Here is a 19,194-nt window from a genome sequence, read left to right on the forward strand (position 1 = left end):
TCGATCAGGGGAATGCACTAGGCACTTTCAGCTAGGGAGAGGGGTCCGCTAGGGATACATTTTAGCTCCTTTTCTTTTTATATTATATATAAATCAATTAGATAATTTTCTAAGGGATCATTGCAAAGATGTACAGAGGATAGGGTATAGAACGGATCCAGCTTTGGTGTATGATGATAATTCTGTTTGTATTTCCTTTACAGCCAATGGCCTGCAACTTTTATTATGCCATTTTTATGATTTTATGGAAAACCTGATTTTAAAAATGAATTATTCAAAATTGTAAGTATGTGCGAATTTTGCCAATTTGCGGTTCGTGAAATTGCGCGAATTCGCAAAAAAATCTGCGAATTTGCGGATTCCCCGCGAAATCGCAGATTTTTTGGCAATTACACTATACTCAACTTGAGTACTTTCTACTGGCTAATCAGTAAGTGCTACCTCGTTGTTGTAAATAAAACAGCGATAATGTTAAGCATTCGCTGAAGACATGCTATTGTGTCTTCATTGTAGTTTTCCCGCTCATACTTGAATGTACGGCCGGACTCCATCTTGTTTTACGGCGTCCATCTTGTAGGTTACACTCTGCCATGTGCTCGCCACGAGGCAAGTCCTACCTCACTGACTGTCACCCCTGGAGTTTACCCAGCAACAGACTATAAATAGTTCCAGCTTGTTTAGCGCATGCCCAGTGCGTGTAACATCTGTTTCTGCTTAGAGGGGATTGGAATGTGCATTCGAGGGGTTCCATGAACCGTTAACTCCACCCATGTACCACCTTTAAAGGTTTATTAAACTATGTTTTTGTATTTCCAGTTTCAGTGCCGATTTCTTATGTAGTCTGAGGACATTGCGTACAGAAGGGCGAACCCTTTTCGCACTCGCAGGCCTTGCTGAGGCCTGTACTCATCATCGTTGGGTAAATGTATCGTGTTTTTCCTACACTACAGCTGCGTAAAGGCCCAGAAGAGTTGTCTTCAGTGACCCCGTGTGTCTGTAAAATTGCCACTGCAACCATAGGCGCCGAGGTCCCTCAAGTGAGCTGTCCATCACAATGGGGAAAAGAGCGGGAAGAGGTTGCATAGCCTAGTGTTTGTGGGGTCGGGCTTCTGTGCGAGTTCACATGCCTCTTGTTTATAAAATTCAGAGACCGATCAGAGCAGCAGATGAGGAGAAATCAGTAAGTGCTACCTCGTTGGGTAAATGTATTGTGCTTTTTCTACACTACAGCTGCGTAAAGGCCCAGAAGAGTTGCCTCCAGTGACCCCGTGTGTCTGTAACTTTGCCACAGCGCCCATAGGCACCAAGGTCCCTCGAGTGAGTTGTCCTTCACAGTGGGGGAAAGGGCGGGAAGAGGTTGCATAGCCTAGTGTGTGTGGGGCTGGGCTTTTGTGCAAGTTCACATGCCTCTTGTTTATAAAGGGTCAGAGACCGATCAGATCAGCAGATGAGTAGAAGGCAGTAAGTGCTACCTCATTGGGTAAATGTATCATGCTTTTCCTACACTGCAGCTGCGTAAAGGCCCAGAAGAGTTGTCTCCAGTGACCCCGTGTGTCTGTAACTTTGCCACAGCACCCATAGGCGCCGAGTTCCCTCGAGTGAGCTGTCCATCACAGTGGGGAAAGGGCGGGAAGAGGTTGCATAGCCTAGTGTGTGTGGGGAAGAGCTTTTGTGCGAGTTCACATGCCTCTTGTTTATAAAGGGTCAGAGACCGATCAGAGCAGCAAATGAGGAGAAAGCAGTAAGTGCTACCTCATTGGGTAAATATATAGTGCTTTTCCTACACTATAGCTGTGTAAAGGCCCAGAAAAGTTGTCTCCAGTGACCCCGTGTGTCTGTAACTTTGCCACCGCGACCATAAGCGCAGAGGTCCCTCGAGTGAGCTGTTCATCACAGTGTGGTAAAGGGCGGAAAGAGGTTGCATAGCCTAGTGTGTGTGGGGCCGGGCTTCTGTGCAAGTTCACATGCCTCTTGTTTATAAAGGTCAGAGACCGATCAGAGAAGCAGATGAGGAGAAATCAGTAAGTGCTACCTCGTTGGGTAAATGTATCGTGCTTTTCCTACACTACAGCTGCGTAAAGGCCCAAAAGAGTTGTCTCCAGTGACCCAGTGTGTCTGTAACTTTGCCACCGCGCCCATAGGCACCGAGGTCCCTCGAGTGAGCTGTCCATCACAGCGGGGTAAAGGGCGGGAAGAGGTTGCATAGCCTAGTGTGTGTGGGGCCGGGCTTCCTTGCGAGTTCACATGCCTCTTGTTTATAAAGGTCAGAGACCAATCAGAGCAGCAGATGAGGAGAAATCAGTAAGTGCTACCTCGTTGGGTAAATGTATTGTGCTTTTCCTACACTACAGCTGCGTAAAGGCCCAGAAGAGTTATAAATGTAAATGTAAATGTATAGGCATTTATATCGCGCACTACTTACCCGGAGGGTCCCAAGGCGCTTCGACCGCTGCGAAACCCTTCCTGGCTTCCCTGAGAGATGGTCCCTTAATGGGTATCTCCAGGGTGAGACCAGGCATCCCCTGCGGTCTGGTGGGGCCGTTAGTGAAGATGAGGCAAGCTAATGCCCAGAGTTGCCGAGTGTGATCGCTGATCAGAGTGGGCACCGAGGCGAGAGAATTATCGAGTTCGCTGACCCTGGTCCAGAAACCTGCCGCGCCGGGAATCGAACCCTGGTCCTGGGCCGTCCTCTGCTCTCGGGTCTGCCGCCTCTAACCAGTGAGCCACACTACTTCACAGTTGTCGCCAGTGACCCTGTGTGTCTGTAACTTTGCCACCGTGCCCATAGGCGCCGAGGTCCCTCAAGTGAGCTGTCCATCACAGTTGGGTAAAGGGCGGGAAGAGGTTGCATAGCCTAGTGTGTGTGGGGCCGGGCTTCCTTGCGAGTTCACATGCCTCTTGTTTATAAAGGTCAGAGACCGATCAGAGCAGCAGATGAGGAGAAATCAGTTTGTGCTACCTCGTTGGGTAAATGTATCGTGCTTTTCCTACACTACAGCTGCGTAGAGGCCCAGAAGAATTGTCTCCAGTGACCCCGTCTGTTAGTAACTTTGCCACCACGCCCATAGGCGCCGAGGTCCATCGAGTGAGCTGTCCATCACAGTGGGGAAAAGGATGGGAAGAGGTTGCATAGCCTAGTGTGTGTGGGGCTGGGCTTCTGTGCGAGTTCACATGCCTCTTGTTTATAAAGGTCAGAGACCGATCAGCGCAGCAGATGAGGAGAAAGCAGCCTCCTGGTCACTGGAAGTACAGGGGGATTGCGCTCGAGAAATTTGTGGATGCCTAGAACTCCATCACGGATTACAGCTATTTGTAGACGGTAGATTTGAGGAGAAACCACACCTGCCTAGCATCGATTGTGCTTACTGGATTTCTGGGCTGATCAATAATGCGTTACTGAATTTGAGCTTAAACTTGGGCACCTGCTTTGTTTATATCTGTAAGTGCTTCCTGCTGAGGTTTAATTTTTGAGACAGGAGCCTCGTTGCCTAATTGTAATTATTCTCTGACCCTGCTTCAAGGGTCAGAGCAGGGTCAGAGAATAGTTGCAAGTAGGCAACGAGGCGCCGCTCAGGAAGCACTAACAGGGTTACAGCAGGTGCCCAAGTTCAAGTTAATTTCTTTGTAACCCTTTTGTAAATGGTTCCAAAGAAATTAGCTTCAACTTGGGCACCTGCTGTAACCCTGTAAGTGCTTCCTGAACAAAATTTGTCCCGCTCTCGGATTCTGCCGTGATTTCGCGAGATTTGCGGATCGCGAAATTGCGGATCGCGAATATGAGGATAATCCGCAAATTCCGCGAGCGGAACAAATTTTCGGCCCATACTTACTAAATTGTATACTATGACCCTAGAACCTAGAGGCACCAACACTAGAAAATATGTAATAAAGGGTAATACTATAGGCATGGTGGACAAACTTAGCTACTTAGGTATATTGTTGGAATCACTGACAAAATATTGAAGGTCAGAATATCGACCTACAAAAATATCAAAGCAAGAATATTGAAGTAAAGAATATCGACATCCTATCTACTTTATGGTAAGTAGAAAAATATTGAAAACAAATTTTGATGTCAAAAACATTGTTTTATTCAAGAAAAAAACATAATGTAAAATAAAGAAAATAATATATATAATTAAAATAAACATAGTTAAAAACATTTTAAAAATGATAAGTAATATATATATATATATATATAATGTAAAAATAAATTAAACATACACATATAATAAATACTATATATACTTACGAATAATTTTTCATAATTAATTTAATAACATATATATTTTTCAAATATATACATACTATAAATAAAAATTAAATGAATATATATGACAAATTAAAACAAATAAAATGATTTTTATTCTTTTCAGTATAATTTAACTACTACATTAACTAAAATAATACAACAGAGGGGCATGGCCAAGATGGCAGCGTGAGCGGACGCGTATTTCCAAGCTCCCGCCGCCAGCATTCTACAGCGCGGGCTCCGACCTCATGGATCTCCTCCACAGTGACCCCAACAGCCAGCCTGGCATCCCCGGTGGCCTGAGAGGTCAGCTGGAGACGGATAGGGAGCAGACGAGGCGAGCATAGCAGCCGCAGCTGAGAGGCCTGTGGTGCGGCCTGCAGCCACGACTTGCCCAAGGGGCGGAGCGGAGGATCCGTGCAGTGGCGGCCGGCCCGGAGGCTCGAGATTCGAGGCCGACACGGCAGGTCCGGCCCGCGCACACATCAAGGGCGAGGCATCGGTCGGGGCTCCGCCAGATTGCTTCTGCAGACCTGCCACACTGCCCAGAGTTGAGAAGAGGGGAGCGGCGATCATGCGTGGCAAGCATCCCCGCACACGATTGACTCATCCAGTAGCGGCGAGGCCTGCAGCGAGTCCAGAGGTCAGGAACTGCCTTGGGGGCAGGCAGGAGGACTCCAAGTATAACGGCAGAGGAAGCCCGAAGTGCAAGGTACTTTAAGGTGAGGACAGACGTGCTTCGTCTGGAGGGCGGGGACCGGCCTTTGGCCCCAGCGGCGCAAGGAAAGTCACGGAGCCCGCCTGTGGGGGGCTGCGCACCGTTGCGGCCCTAAGCATTCGGAGGTTGGCTGCCCTTGAGATAGGAGGATCTGCAGAGGCCGTAGGCCCAAGGCGGCAGTAGTGAGGAGGAGACCTGAGCACCACAGTGACATTCGGACACCTCCGCAGATGCAGGCCCAGGGGGATGTGAGGAGTGAGCTGTAGCAGGGAGCAGAATGGGGCTGTCCTTGAGCGGACAGTGCCAGAGGCTCAGATATGGCAGCCCTGCTACGTGGCCTGAGGAGAAGTTTCAACAGGTGCCACCTCTGGAGGGCCTAAACAGAGGCACACAGAGCTCGGGTCGGCGTCCTTTATAGCATACTTGGGGTGTGGCCCACACATGGACGATCGGAAGCGGAGATACCGCGGGCGGATGCCTGGGAGGTTGTGCAGATGCGGGCGGAGTGGAGCAGTGGCCCGGCCCCGGTTGGTGGGGCAGCGGATACGGTGCACACGGGGGCTCAGGAGTGCCCAGAATTTGGCGCATGCGGGGGCTGTTCCGGCGGTCTAACGCCCTGGGGACGGAGCGTGCTCTGGAAGGTTCCCGAGGAGAATCTCCCCCTGTCGCGGAATAGCCATGATGTCGGGAACGAGGGCCCGTAAGGACAAGACAGTTAAAGAGATGTTCGCCAAGGCCCAGTCGCCCACCACAGCAAAGGACACTCTGTCCACAGGAGTGCGACGGGGCGACCCGGAGTTGACGGGCTCGGAACCCATCACAAAGGCATTCTTTGAGTCCCTATTTACGTCCCTGAGGGAAGACATCCATACCCTCAATAAAGAATTCTCGGATGAGATCCGCGCGGTGTGGACAGATATGGACGGCATTGGGGAATGGGTGGCGGAGCTCAAAATGAAACAAGATAACCGAGATGTCGAGACGGAGGCGCTCCAGCAGGAGATTATAAGACTGCATGATCAACAGGTGGATCAACAAGCGCACCTCGAAGACCTTGAAAACCGCTCTCGGCAGCATAACATACGTATTAGGGGAGTGGCACGGTCAGACGATGACAAGGACCTGTTTAAATTTACCAGGGAACTGTTCAACCACATCCTGGGTCGCCCAGCGGAGACCGTGCTCATGATTGACAGGGCTCACAGGGTCGGGCTCCAGCGTTCCGGGATGGCGTTTGCCGCTGACATCTTGGTGTGTGTACAGGACTTCCGTACAAAAGAAGAAATTCTACAAAAGGCGAGGTAGATGCAACCCGTCTCCTTTCGTGGTCATTCGCCGACCCTGTTCCAAGATTTATCGGCACTCACGTTGCAGAAGCGTCGTTGCTTCAAGCTGGTCACGAGCTATCTTCAGCAACAGGCCATCCCTTACAGCTGGGGCCACCCTTTCAGCATCGTGTTCAAACTGATCAATAAACTATACCAACTCCGCTCTCTGAAGGAGGCCTGTCAGGTGCTGGGTATAGACCAACCGGAGGAGGAGGATGAGCAGACAGCGCGCCGAGGGAGCACGAGAGGCTCAGCTTCCAAATAGGGTCAACAACGGGGTGGGCGCCGTGTTAAGAGACCGCCAAAGACGGAGATTGAAGATGGTCAGAGGGCAGCAGTGGAAGCAGCGGCAGCGGACCTAACTTCCCAGCAGCCAGGCTGAACACTCGTCTGGATCCTGAGGCATGTGGGGCCTACTGTGTCTTTTTGGGGGTCGGCGGTGGGGGGAAGAGGGGACGAAATTGACTTGATATACCCCACATTACCTTTCGACCAATCATCGATGTGAGATGATGGACAATTGTCTAATTTTCTACTTCTTTGTGTTTGAGTTTGTGGTTCAGTGGGGGTGGGGGTGGGGGACGGGAGAGGGCAGGGTATTGGGTAAGGGAGAGGGGGAGGGGGAGAAGTTGGTAGGGGATTGCTGGGAGGGGTGGGTGGGGTTCCAGGTCCTAGAGTGTCCAAAGAGTGATGGTGAGGCGATTCTCCAGAGCTTTTTCTCAGGTCACAACGGGCTGCGGCACTGGCCAGAATGTGGACAACCCTTAAGAAGTGGTGACTCTTCAGCGGTGGGTCATGGGTGGGGAGAGCAGTTACGATTGGAGATAGGTCATGGCCCCCTCTGAACTGCGAATTCTCTCCCTGAACGTCAGGGGGCTCAATAACCCGGTCAAGCGGAGGGCAGTCCTCTCATGTCTAGAACACGAGAAGGCCGATATATGTCTTCTACAGGAGACACATTTATTACAGAAAGACTGCGCTAGGATGAGGGCACGTAGCTTCCCACCGCAATTTTTCTCATCAACCTCGAGTAAAACAGCTGGGATTGCGATACTGGTGTCGCAGCGATTTAGAGGTCAGGTACTTCAGAAGGGAGTGGAGATTAAGGGAAGGCTGCTGTCCAATCGCTTCTCCTTGGGGGGGGGGGGGGTCTGAATTCACGATTTGCTCAGTCTACGCCCCCAACGAGGGGCAGGAGAAGTTCTTCGTACAGCGCTAAGCGAAGTGGCAGCCTCCACAGACAGACATATCCTAATTGGTGGGGACCTCAACCTGGTACTAGATAATACCTTAGACAGATCTGCGCAGCACACTACACAGGCGGGCACCCTCTCTAGTGGGGGGTTCGCTAGGCTGGGGGAGCTGGGTATGGTGGACCTGTGGCGCGAATTCCACCCGGGTACGAGAGCATACTCATACTTCTCAAACGCACACCGCACTTACGCAAGATTAGACTACTTTCTAGCCTCCACCTCCTTTCGGGCTTTGACATCCACTGTTGACATAGGGGTAGCATCCCTCTTGGACCATGCCCCGATTTCAGCGACATTCCTGCTTCCCCCGGTGAAGTGTCCCACTCGCTGCTGTAGACTGCGCAACACACTTTTACACCGCAAAGACACAGTGGAGAAAATAGTAGGAATGATCAAAGACTACTTACACCACAATAGCATCTCCGACACCTCGCCAGCATAACACTGGGCAGCTCTGAAAGCAGTTCTCCGGGGCGAGTTCATAGCAATATCGGCGGCCGAGAACAGAGCCAGAACGGAGAAAAGGGACGAACTCACACAAAAGGTTAAGGAGCTTGAACGCATCCACCAAAGGACATGTGCCCCCAGGATTTGGAGGCAACTGACAGTGGTCAGGAAGCAGGTCAGTGCGTTAGACCAGGACAGGGCAGAGTTTGCTGCTCTGAGAGTGCGACATATGTACTATACCGGGGGGGACAGATGCGGCCGTTTATTGGGCAGGGCGCTTAGGGAGACGAGGCAGCGTCACACAGTAAAAGAGCTCCGGAGACAGGATGGAGGTCTGGCAACGGAGGATGCGGAAATCGCGGCTATATTCAGCGACTACTATGCCTCATTATACTCCGGGGCCATGCTAGATCTCGCAGCTGGGGAGGATTTCTTGGAATCCTCTCCGCTCCCGGTGCTTACACCAGACCAGGTGGAGTTCTTGGACCGCAGCATAAGACCTGAGGAGGTCATCTCGGCCATCTCCAAGCTTAAAGTTGGAAAGGCCCCGGGGCCTGTCAGCTTCACAGCCATATTTTATAAGACGTTCTGCACTCAGGTAGCGCCTTTGCTCACTACCCTCTTTAACTCTTTTTCAGAGCCGGGCGCGATCCCGCGAGATCTACTAGACGCCACCATCACAGTTATCCCCAAACCAGGGAAAGTCCACTCCAAGTGCGAAGCATACCGGCCCATTTCGCTACTGAACGTAGACTTGGAATTGTACACAAGCATTCTTGCGGCGAGACTCGCCCCGCTTATGCAGGGGCTGGTTGATCCCGACCAGGCCGGGTTCATCTCGGAGCGGAAAACTGTGGACAACACAAAGAGGGCGCTGCACCTAATAGAAAAAGCTACGCGGACAAAAGGGGAGTATATGATGCTTGGGATCGACGCAGAGAAAGCGTTCGATCGAGTCCACTGGCCTTACTTGGAGCAGGTCCTGGTGGGGGCCGGGTTAGGGGACAGGTTTCGTACCTGGATTCTAAATTGCTACTCAAGGCCATCGGCGACGGTACGCGATAACGGCTGCTCCACACCCCGCTTTTCCATCAAGCGGGGTATGAGACAGGGGTGCCCATTTTGGCCCTTGCTCTTTGCTCTCTATATGGAGCTGTTGGCGCGGGCAATGAGACTTTCCCCCTCAGTTTGCGGGATTAAAATTGGGGCCTTTGAACACACTATAAATTTGTATGCTGACAATGTTCTGCTGTCACTGTCCTCCCCCCGAGAGTCTCTACCGGCGTGTGTTAGCATTCTCGACGCTTTTGCGAGGGTGTCATGCTTCAAGGTTACCTTGAGCAAGTCGGTTGCAATGGATCTCTCTCTGGCGGCGCCTACCTGTGCCCATTTACAGGGGCTCTTCCCCTTTTCCTGGGCCTTGAGGCTATCCCTTATCTAGGGATTCAGCTGGCTGCCACTCTACAGGACACGGTTCGACTTAACTATGCCCGGCTCCGGCAATTGGTCCGGTCAGAGTTAGGTAGATGGAGACATCTTCTGGTATCCTGGCTGGGCAAAGTCGCGGCCATCAAAATGACGATCCTTCCACAGGTCCTCTACATATTTCTCGCCATACCTCTGAAACCCCCTGAGGGATGGAATCGTCAGACACAATCTTAGCTAGCGCAGTTCATTTGGAACGGAAGGCGGCCAAGGATGAAACTCCGCTAGGCAATGCTGGCCCCGGAGAGTGGTGGTCTGGGGATGCCGGATCTGTTGCTTTACTACCAGGCGGCGCAACTGCGAACGTTGGTGGAAAGGAGCAAGTGTGAGTCTGAGAAGCACTGGCTCTTTCAGGACCAGGCAGTGGCGGGCCGCACGCTTCAAGAAGTCCCCTTCCTGTGTAGGCAGCACCGGCCCCCTAACCTCTACACCTCGTATATTACGAGGACCCCGTTGGAGGTGTGGGATCTCATGAACGTTGCACATGAGTTGACATCCTTTCCGTCGCCACTGACACCCATTCTGAATAACCCAGACTTCAGTCCTGGCCAAGACACAACGGCCTTCGCTCGTTGGGGCCCGGCTGGATGCAGGGTACTCTTCCACCTATACACAGCGGAGGGAGTCATTCCCTTTGATGTCTTCCGGCGGGAATTCGGCATGCCCGAGGAGGAGCGGCTTCGATATCTTCAGGTACGACACTGGGCGCTTCATGGACAGATCCAAGGAGAGGCGGACCGCAGGCTTAGCACGTACAAATATTGGCTGTTGTCGAGGAAATCGGATAGGAAGCTCATTTCAGACCTCTACCGTATGCTGCTTGGCAGATACACACACGCATACAACTCAGGGAGGGCAAGTTGGGAGAGAGATCTGGGACGTACACTCAGCAATAAAGAGTGAGAGGGCATTTACTATCAGGTTCGACACTCTGCGTATCATATGGGCCTGACTGATAACTTTACCAAAATCACCACGTATTGGTACTACAGCCCGGAGAGGCTTCATGAGATTGATAGCTTGCGCGATTTGACGTGCTGGCGTGGGAGTGGGGAGAGGGGATCCCTGGTTCACCTGTTATGGGACTGCACTCACATACAGGAATATTGGAAGCTCGTCTTAGATGAGGTGGACACACATTTTGCCACGACACTCCCAAGGTTCACGGCGTATGTGCTGCTGGGTCTACCCAATCCCATTACCTATCCGCTGCGTGCCCGCCGGGGCAGGCTGATGGCCATAGCCCTAGGCTCTGCCCTACAGAATATCCTATCCCATTGGCGTACCACACACGTTCCCACCTTTCAGGGCTGGTTGCACCGTCTCGGGAATATACTTGGCATGGAGAAGCTGTCCGTGGTAGCAAAAGGGGAAGGGGGCAAATACCCAGACTTGTGGCAACCCTTTTTAGCACTGCTGGCCACGGAATTCAGGGAAGTGACTTGTCCCAGATACCTGCGTCTTCTGAGATTAGCGCAGGGAGGATACCCGGAACGGCCCAGTTAGTTCTTAGGGCAAAGCAGGAGGATAATGAACCTGGAACGGGGTTGGTGGGTGGGCAGATTGGGGGGTGGTGAGGCTTGGGGAGGGGGGGTTAATTGTTGATTTTATGTTTGGATACTCACATGCCCATCCGGACACTGCTTTCAGATGCGACAGTAAGCCAGTTATGATATTGTGCTTATTCTGCGATACTGTCAGTTCTTCGGTTGGCCTGCTTGGAGACTCATTACTGTCCAGGTTATATACTGCACAAATATTTGCTTGTATCTGTCTTTTTCTGTCAATAAACAGATTTAATACTAAAATAATACAACAAATAATAAATAGCTGAGGTAAAAAAATTACTATCCCAACTCTAGTAGGGAAAATGTTGGATAGCGTAGGGGTAAAAATTACTATTTACACCCCATTGAGTGCAACAGTATGGAAAGTGTTGCATAGCGTAGGTGTTAAAATTACTAATCCCACTCCAGGGAGTGCAATAGTAAAGAAAGTGTTGAATAGCGTAGGGGTAGAAAATGAATATTCCCACTCCAGTGAGTGCCACAGTATGGAAAATGTTGGATGGAGTAGGGGTAAAAATTACTATTCCCACTCCAGTGAGTGTAACAGTTGGGAAAGTGTTGGATAGCGTAGGGGTAAAAACTACTATTCCCACTCCAGTGAATGAAACAGTGTAGAAAATGTAGGATAGCATAGGAGTTAAATTAACATACTTATTAATTTAATACATTTGTAAAACAAATAACATATACAAAATTAATTTTCTAAAAAATTAATAATAAATACCAATACAATTAAATTAGTATTTACTTAAATAACATTACATTACTTCCCACCCTATTCTACCATAAGCCCACAACCCTCTACACATAAAAAAACAACCGATTTAATTGTCAACTAATCAATTATTTAAAATGTATTAATAATCCATTAACAATGAATTCATTAACAATAACAATAAATAAAAAATAATACATTATTTATAATTAATGTATTTGTACATTAATCAATCAATACAAATTAAATACCAAGTAATAATTAATTAACAATACAATAAGAATCAATAACAATAACAATAAAAACATATTAATTAATATTTATAATTAAATGACTTCCCACCCTATTTCCCTATAAACCCACAACCCGCTACACACACAAATTAACATATTTAATTTAATTATTAGTTAATTAATTAATAAAAATGAATTACCAATTATAATTAATTAACAATAAATTGTTTAACAATAAAGAAACACAGTAATAAATTAATTATAATTAATATAAGGATACATTAACCAATTAATACAAATTAATTACCAATTAATACATACTTATCAATAAATTAATAATCAATAACAATAGATAAAAACATATTATTAAGTTAATTTTAACTAAATTACTTCCCACCCCATTCGCCTGTAAGCCCACAACTCGCTCTGATACTAAAACACAAAATATACTCAAAAAAATTACTAACTTCTAAACATTTAATACATATATTTAAAAATAATAAAAATACATTACAAGAAATATTAAACATACATATAAATGACATACTAAAGTACATAACACTAATATAAATATCGATATTAATAACAACGATATTTTGGCTAACGATTTACTTACTTCGAAATTACTAACTTCGATATTACTTACTTCAATATAAAAAAATCTATATTACTTACCTTAAGGTCGATGTTCTGGTCAATGATTTTCTTGACATCCATATTCTGTCACTACAATATTAAAAACTCGATATTAGTGCAGGTCGATATTGAAAAATCGATATTTTGACTGCTCACCATATTGTTAGATGATAGATTTTCCTGCGAGCCATTACTGCAATCACATACTCAATCATTTTACAGGGTTGCCTTTATCATTGATGCTGTTTCTAGGCGGTTAGGCTATAGTCACATAAAATCTATATTACGCCTCTATAATGCTGAGTGTGTTGCAACTGTAACCTTTGATACCGAAATTTGGGGATACAAATCTCCTACCTCAATACAAGTAAGTATAAATATTTAAGGAAATTGTTATGAATCCCACAGAATGTCCCTGCAAAAATAGTACGTGAGGAGATAGTGGCAGGTTTTAGAACTGACTATATGCATCTGCACCCCATACATTTATGGTGCTTTATATGGCCCAAAATAGAATTGGGTTTAACAGATTAAAATCAAGAGATTGTTTGAATTTGGATTCTAGCTCGCATTTACCCTTGCTGAGTTACATCAAAACTACTCCGACAAATTTGGGTTATCACACTTTTCTAATTAGCCAGAGCAAATATCCAAATCAGATATTGTAGGAGTCAAGAAAGCATTTAAGGAGTATACCCAAGACGTTAGAATGCAAGACTCACAACGTAAACTATGTTGTACACATTATGTTATGGTAACATCTATTGATAACATAGAATCTTATTTAACATTCGATATGCCGGTTACCCACAGAAGACTTTTAACATATTTTCAATCGAATATTTCCATAACTTGTTGCAGGATGTCATAAGCCACAAGATCCAGCCATATGTTCATGTAATGAGTTCTCTGCATTGGGCACTTTACACATTGTTTTCATTTGCCCAAAATGGGCCATTTTGCGACAAAATTATATTCACCCATTACTTGTACATTTGAATTTTATTCTATCAAGACCCACTCTCTCATTCCTACAATTATTAGATAATTGTACTATTTGCTGGTTGTTTCAAGATTTTATTTTTTAACAACACATTTTAATTGGTTATTGTGCAATAGGAAGGGGCAATGGCCCCAAAGAGACATGTAAAAGCAAGAGCATGTTTTTGCGCCAACAACCATATTTCTATCATATAACGACACCCGCCAAATATGCAGGTGAAATAAAACAAACAGTATGCAGACAGTTCTTGATCTGCACATCAGTGCATATGGTGTACCAGTCGCAATGTATATACATAAACAGGGCAACATTACTTTATTAAGACAACAAAGAGAATAATGAGCATCCGGGAGCAGGGGCCACTTTCAAGGGTCCATATCGGGCAGAGGGGGAAGGTCAATTCCCCGATAGTCTGCCCACTGGGTCCGAATCTTGCGGTGCTTCACAGGGCATCCCCGGGCATCAAAAACAGCAATCGCAGCCTCCCATACAGTTGTCCAACTCAGTTTTCCATTTACCAAGAGTCGTGGGAGATGTCGCCTTCCACAATTGCGCATGTCCTTCTTGGCTATGGTGAGAGCTAGGAACAATAAGTGCTGTTATTACCGATTCCCCCCGATGTCGTCAATCATGTGTAACAGGAAAAGTCGTAGATCAAGTGGGATCACCCATGACAGCACCTCACTGAGGCATGTCCTAATCCTACGCCAAAAGGGCTGTAATGCAGAGCAGCTCCAAACTGTGTGCAAAAATGGCCCGCCTCCCAGACAAACCTCAGACATGTGGGGCATTGGAAAACGCCCATCCGCCCAAGTTGAACCCTTGTGAATTATGCTCTGTGTAAATACTTAAATTGAATAAGCCTAAATCGTGTGGAGACCACCGAGCCCCTCGGGCTGGCGATGGCTTTGCCAGCGATCATCTGTCAGATCTGGAACGTCATGTCTTGTCGAGGGTGGTAGTTACAAAAGGGGGTGGTAGGCGTATGGGTCGTTAACGTCTGGTATATTTGTTTGTTCTTGTGGAGACCGAGATCCTCCATAAGCAATCGCCCCTCCAAGGGCTGAAACTCAGGGAGGGTTTCAAATGTATGGATCTGAGGGGTGAGTGCATGCAGGGGTTCATCTTCTCATTCTTTCACTTTTATATTTAGTTACAACACCTAGGGGCTGCAACGTTACAGCGTACCTGCACCCCTTTTCCTTGGGTCAAACGTATCAATCGATTATGTGTTACCTATGAAAACCAACTGCAGTCTGGTCTTCAATGCCGAGTACTACCAGCATTGTAAGAAGTTTTCTAACAACGCCGGTAACGTCGCAACCCCTAGGTGTTGCAACTAAATATAAAAGTGAAAGAATGAGAAGATGAATCCTTGTTCGACCTGATGAAGTTGTGCAAAATACAACAACGAAACATGTTGGCAACGGCAATAAAGTATTAGATTTGGTTTAGAATGAACCATTTTTAATTTGGAATGCTTACAGCCCAGAATAAAGTATGAGTGGCCAGCAAGCCCTGCAATTTTAATGGTGAGAATAACACTTATCATTTCTCACTGGGGTTCCATTGGTATATGTATATACACAATAGTAAGTGTGGTCTGTCCTGGCTTACTATTACACGAGTGACCATCACTGTTTGTGGTTTTCGTGAAGGAGAAAAAGCACTGTTTCATGTTGTTTTGTCTTTTTTCTTCCTTTTCCCTCATTTTCCTTTTTTCACTAAAAGCGAGGGAGTTACCTTTGATGAGAAGTGGGTATGCTGGTAATTGTTAGCCAGTAACCCAGTTGGCGGTTCTACCGTGAGGGACTCTCTCTCTTCTCCCACAATTTTTCACTGGATGGAAGGTGGGGTGTGTGGATGGTAGTTGACATTTTTATATTTTCTATGAAAAGTGACACTGTGACTTAGATAAATAGTTGGACTGCACACATGTAAGGGTATTGTGAAGGTTATTGCAAACCACATTTTTGTCACAAATAAAGTGAACCAGTGTCTAGAGGGTGAGGCCATATTTTGTGTATTGAGTTCCTTATGTGCCTGCAGCAGGTTCCGTCGAATACTGGGGCTCGGGTCCATATTAAGCTGAGAGGCCAATGTTGCCTGGCGGGACTCCAGAGCCTCCAATTGCTTCCGTCACGCATGTTTTTCTTTAGTGCGATAACTAATTTCGGTACAGCGGATAGTCGGTTTTAGAGCTTCCCACAAGATACTCCTGGAGGGTGCAGTGGGGCTGTTATCCTCCAAATATGTGGTGATCGCTATGTGGAGCATATCCTGATACGCAGGGTGCCGTAGGTGCCAAGGGGACATTCGCCACCAAAAGGGAGGTGTGAAACTGTAAAGCAATCGGAGAGTGGTTGGATAGCCTGCGGGGCAGATGTATCACATTGGAGAATCTATGGAGACACAACCGGGGGACAAAAAAATAATCTAATCGAGATTGCAACCCATGTACTGTGGACAGGTATGTAAAATTGTGTTCAGTGGGATGGTATTCCTGCCACACGTCGTCCCAAACCAGGGTGGAGACCAGTGTATGTAACTTAGTTGGGCCCGGTAATTGTGTCCAAGCTGCTTTATCTATCAAGTGGCCCCATGGTATCATTCCAGATACCCCCAACAGAGTCACACCCTCAGGCATGTCGCCCCAAATCCCCAAAAGCTTATCTATAAAGGTAGTCTCTGGGGGGGGGCATAGATACTGCCTATGTTAACCTCTTCAGTGTACATTATGCCAGTAACAAAAAGAAAGCTGTCTCTCAGGTCAGTTATGTGTGCTTTACAATGAAATTGAACTCTGCAGTGTATATAAATAGCCATTCCCCTGGAACCCGTAGTAAACCCTGCATGATATACATGATGAAACCCGAATTTGGTGAGACAGGGGGCCTTGGTAACTAATAAATGGGTCTCTTGTAAAAGTAGGATGTCTGCCCCATACCGCTTTGCCTGACGTAATACAGTAACCCATTTCACATTATTTAGAAGACCCCTGACATTCCACAAACCCTTGTTAGGTCCCCAAAGGAAATAGTATCACCTGGAACCATTATCTTTTGATACAAGAACAAGGAGAGCAAGGAGATTGTCCCCAAAGTGGCCTGTCTGCAGAGAACATAAAAACTCTAACACTGTAAAACTACATTTTCCTAAGAACCCACCTTCACCCACCCGACACTGCCAAAAACAAGGAGTATCTGTCGCGTTGTGTGGAGCAGAAGGCCCCCAATGGGGGGACCCCCATACCCGCACCAATCGAGCCCTACCCACCCCATAAACATATGAAACTTGGGTCTCAATAAGTCTTTGGCCTAATAGTCCCACGGTCTAGCCCCACGCCCACTCAGAGTAACTATCACATTTAGACTCTTAAGCAATCTAGTCCAAAATCAACTTGCTATTTGGTCTTCTATAGAGCTACAGAACGTTCATGGTGGCGGCCCTGGACTCGCCAACATCCTACTCGATCCTGAGCCTCTCCGCTGTTTGTACTTGGTTCTCCGTGGCCGTTGACAGAGGGAGCTGCAAGAGGAGTCCGAAACAACCACTGGTGGAGAGTTTGATCTAAGCTGGGGCATTCATATGTCCAAGCAAAAATGGCTTCAGGAGTGTAAAAAAAGAATGACTTCGAGTTGTACATCACATGCATCCTGGCTCGATATAACAGCATATATTGCAGGTTCAGATCTCGAAGTCTGCGCTTCGCAGCAGTGAAGGATTGGCACTGCTGTTGGACCAGGCATGTGCAGTCTGGAAACACCATGATGGATTGGGAGTCGTGTTGAAAGCCATCTCTGTGAGTCCTGGCATATCGTAGGGTTTCGTCCCTATCGGCATAGTTCAGGATTTTGGCAATGACTTGCCTTGGAAATGCGCACGGAGGAGATTTTTGTTTCAAAGACTAATGGGCTTGTTCCACCATGGAGGCCGAGGAGAGGAGATCCTTCGGTAGGAGGTCTGTGAGCCACTTGGTGATGAAGCTGGTCATCAAGCCACCCTTGCAGCCCTCCGGCATGCCCACAAAATGCAGATTACTTTGTCTCGCTCAACTCTCTGCATCCTCCACCCTGGAAGCCAGTTCCTGCTACACCACTGTGAGGTTATTCACCTTTTTTTGAAGGGTGGACACCGTATCTTCTACTGTTGAGACTCTTGTTTCTGTTTCAGTCATGCGATTGACAGCCTTGTGGAGGTCCTGGCATAGAAATGAGACCTCGGACCCCACAGCTCTGATCTTGGCATCCAGTGTGTCTCGGACATGGTTGATTGACACTAGGAGGGTGAGTTATCATGAGCTGAGCCACTCCTCTCTCCACTCTCTGCGCCTCCAGTGGGCACTGCAAATTGATCAATGGTGCCCTGCTTGGGGCCTGCTCCTTCAGGCCTATCCTTGCCACGCTTGAGTGATAGCGTGGGACACGGGGTAAGGGAGCTCCGCAGTGCAGGATTTCATGTGTGTCCAGACATTGGCTGCTCTGCTGCAGGAGGAGACCGAGATGGCCCATGTGCGTGCAAACTAAGTATGGGCGAAATTTGCGAATTTGCGGTACACAAATTTGTGCGAAAGCGTATTCGCGTTCTGCATTAAAAAAATATGCAAATTCGCAAAAATGTGCAGATTTTTTTTTGTGTGTTTGCGGGGCGCTTTGCCTGTTCGCGGGCCTCTTGCAGTGCACCGACCGCGAGGTTACCCATGCGGTCGTACATGGGCATCTTGTTCATGTTGCGTATTTCCGTTTCCGGGCGCTAGTTTCATGCTCGCGTTGTGCTCGTATGTGGGCGCGTGCGTCTTTGCGTGCTCGCGGTCCTCAATGGGTGCGGCCATCTTGTTTTTCATTCATTGCTATGGTTCTGGGTATGCTTTTTCAATCATCCCCTAATCTTTGCAATCCTTTGTTTCTTTGAACTTTTTTTGGATCTTTTTTACTCATTATCTATCCCTCTCTTTTTCTACATCTATATTTTGTTTTTTTTCTACTTTTGGTTACTTTAAATTACTTTTTTAACTTGTTTCTTTTATTTACCTTTTCCCTATTCTTTCCTAGTTTTTATTTAACTTTCCTGACCAGGACCATGACAAAGGGAGCCAGGAAGAGCAAGGGGAAGGAACCCGCACCCATTAGCCGGCTCCCTTGCAGGCAATTAAAGGGGGAGGATGTAGTGGCCAGGGAGATTTTCAGCACGGTGGAGGTGGCCGCACTTATATTTTATGTTCAGCGCCACCTCCCGAAGACCGTGGCAGAAGGGGGCTGGCCCAGTGCAGGGTATGGCCTCCGGGAGCATCGCCAGCTGTGGGATAAGGTGTGTCGGGTCATGCGTAGGGAGTCGGGGGTCCGGCGCACCTATGACCAAGCGACGCACCGGTGGGCAGACGTCCTTGACCGGGAGCAGGAACTGCTCCACCTGCTAGGCGTGGAGATCCCTGGCCTTGGTGAGCAGCTATTTAACCCCTTCCATGCTCATGACGAGCTCAGCTCGTCATACAGTACACTGGTCGTGTGCTTATGACGAGCTGAGCTCCTCGTGAACCATGGAAATCTGAAAAGTTCA

This window comes from Lissotriton vulgaris, chromosome 2_1 (genome assembly GCF_964263255.1).
Source record: "Lissotriton vulgaris chromosome 2_1, aLisVul1.2, whole genome shotgun sequence".
Taxonomy (NCBI): Eukaryota; Metazoa; Chordata; class Amphibia; order Caudata; family Salamandridae; genus Lissotriton; species Lissotriton vulgaris.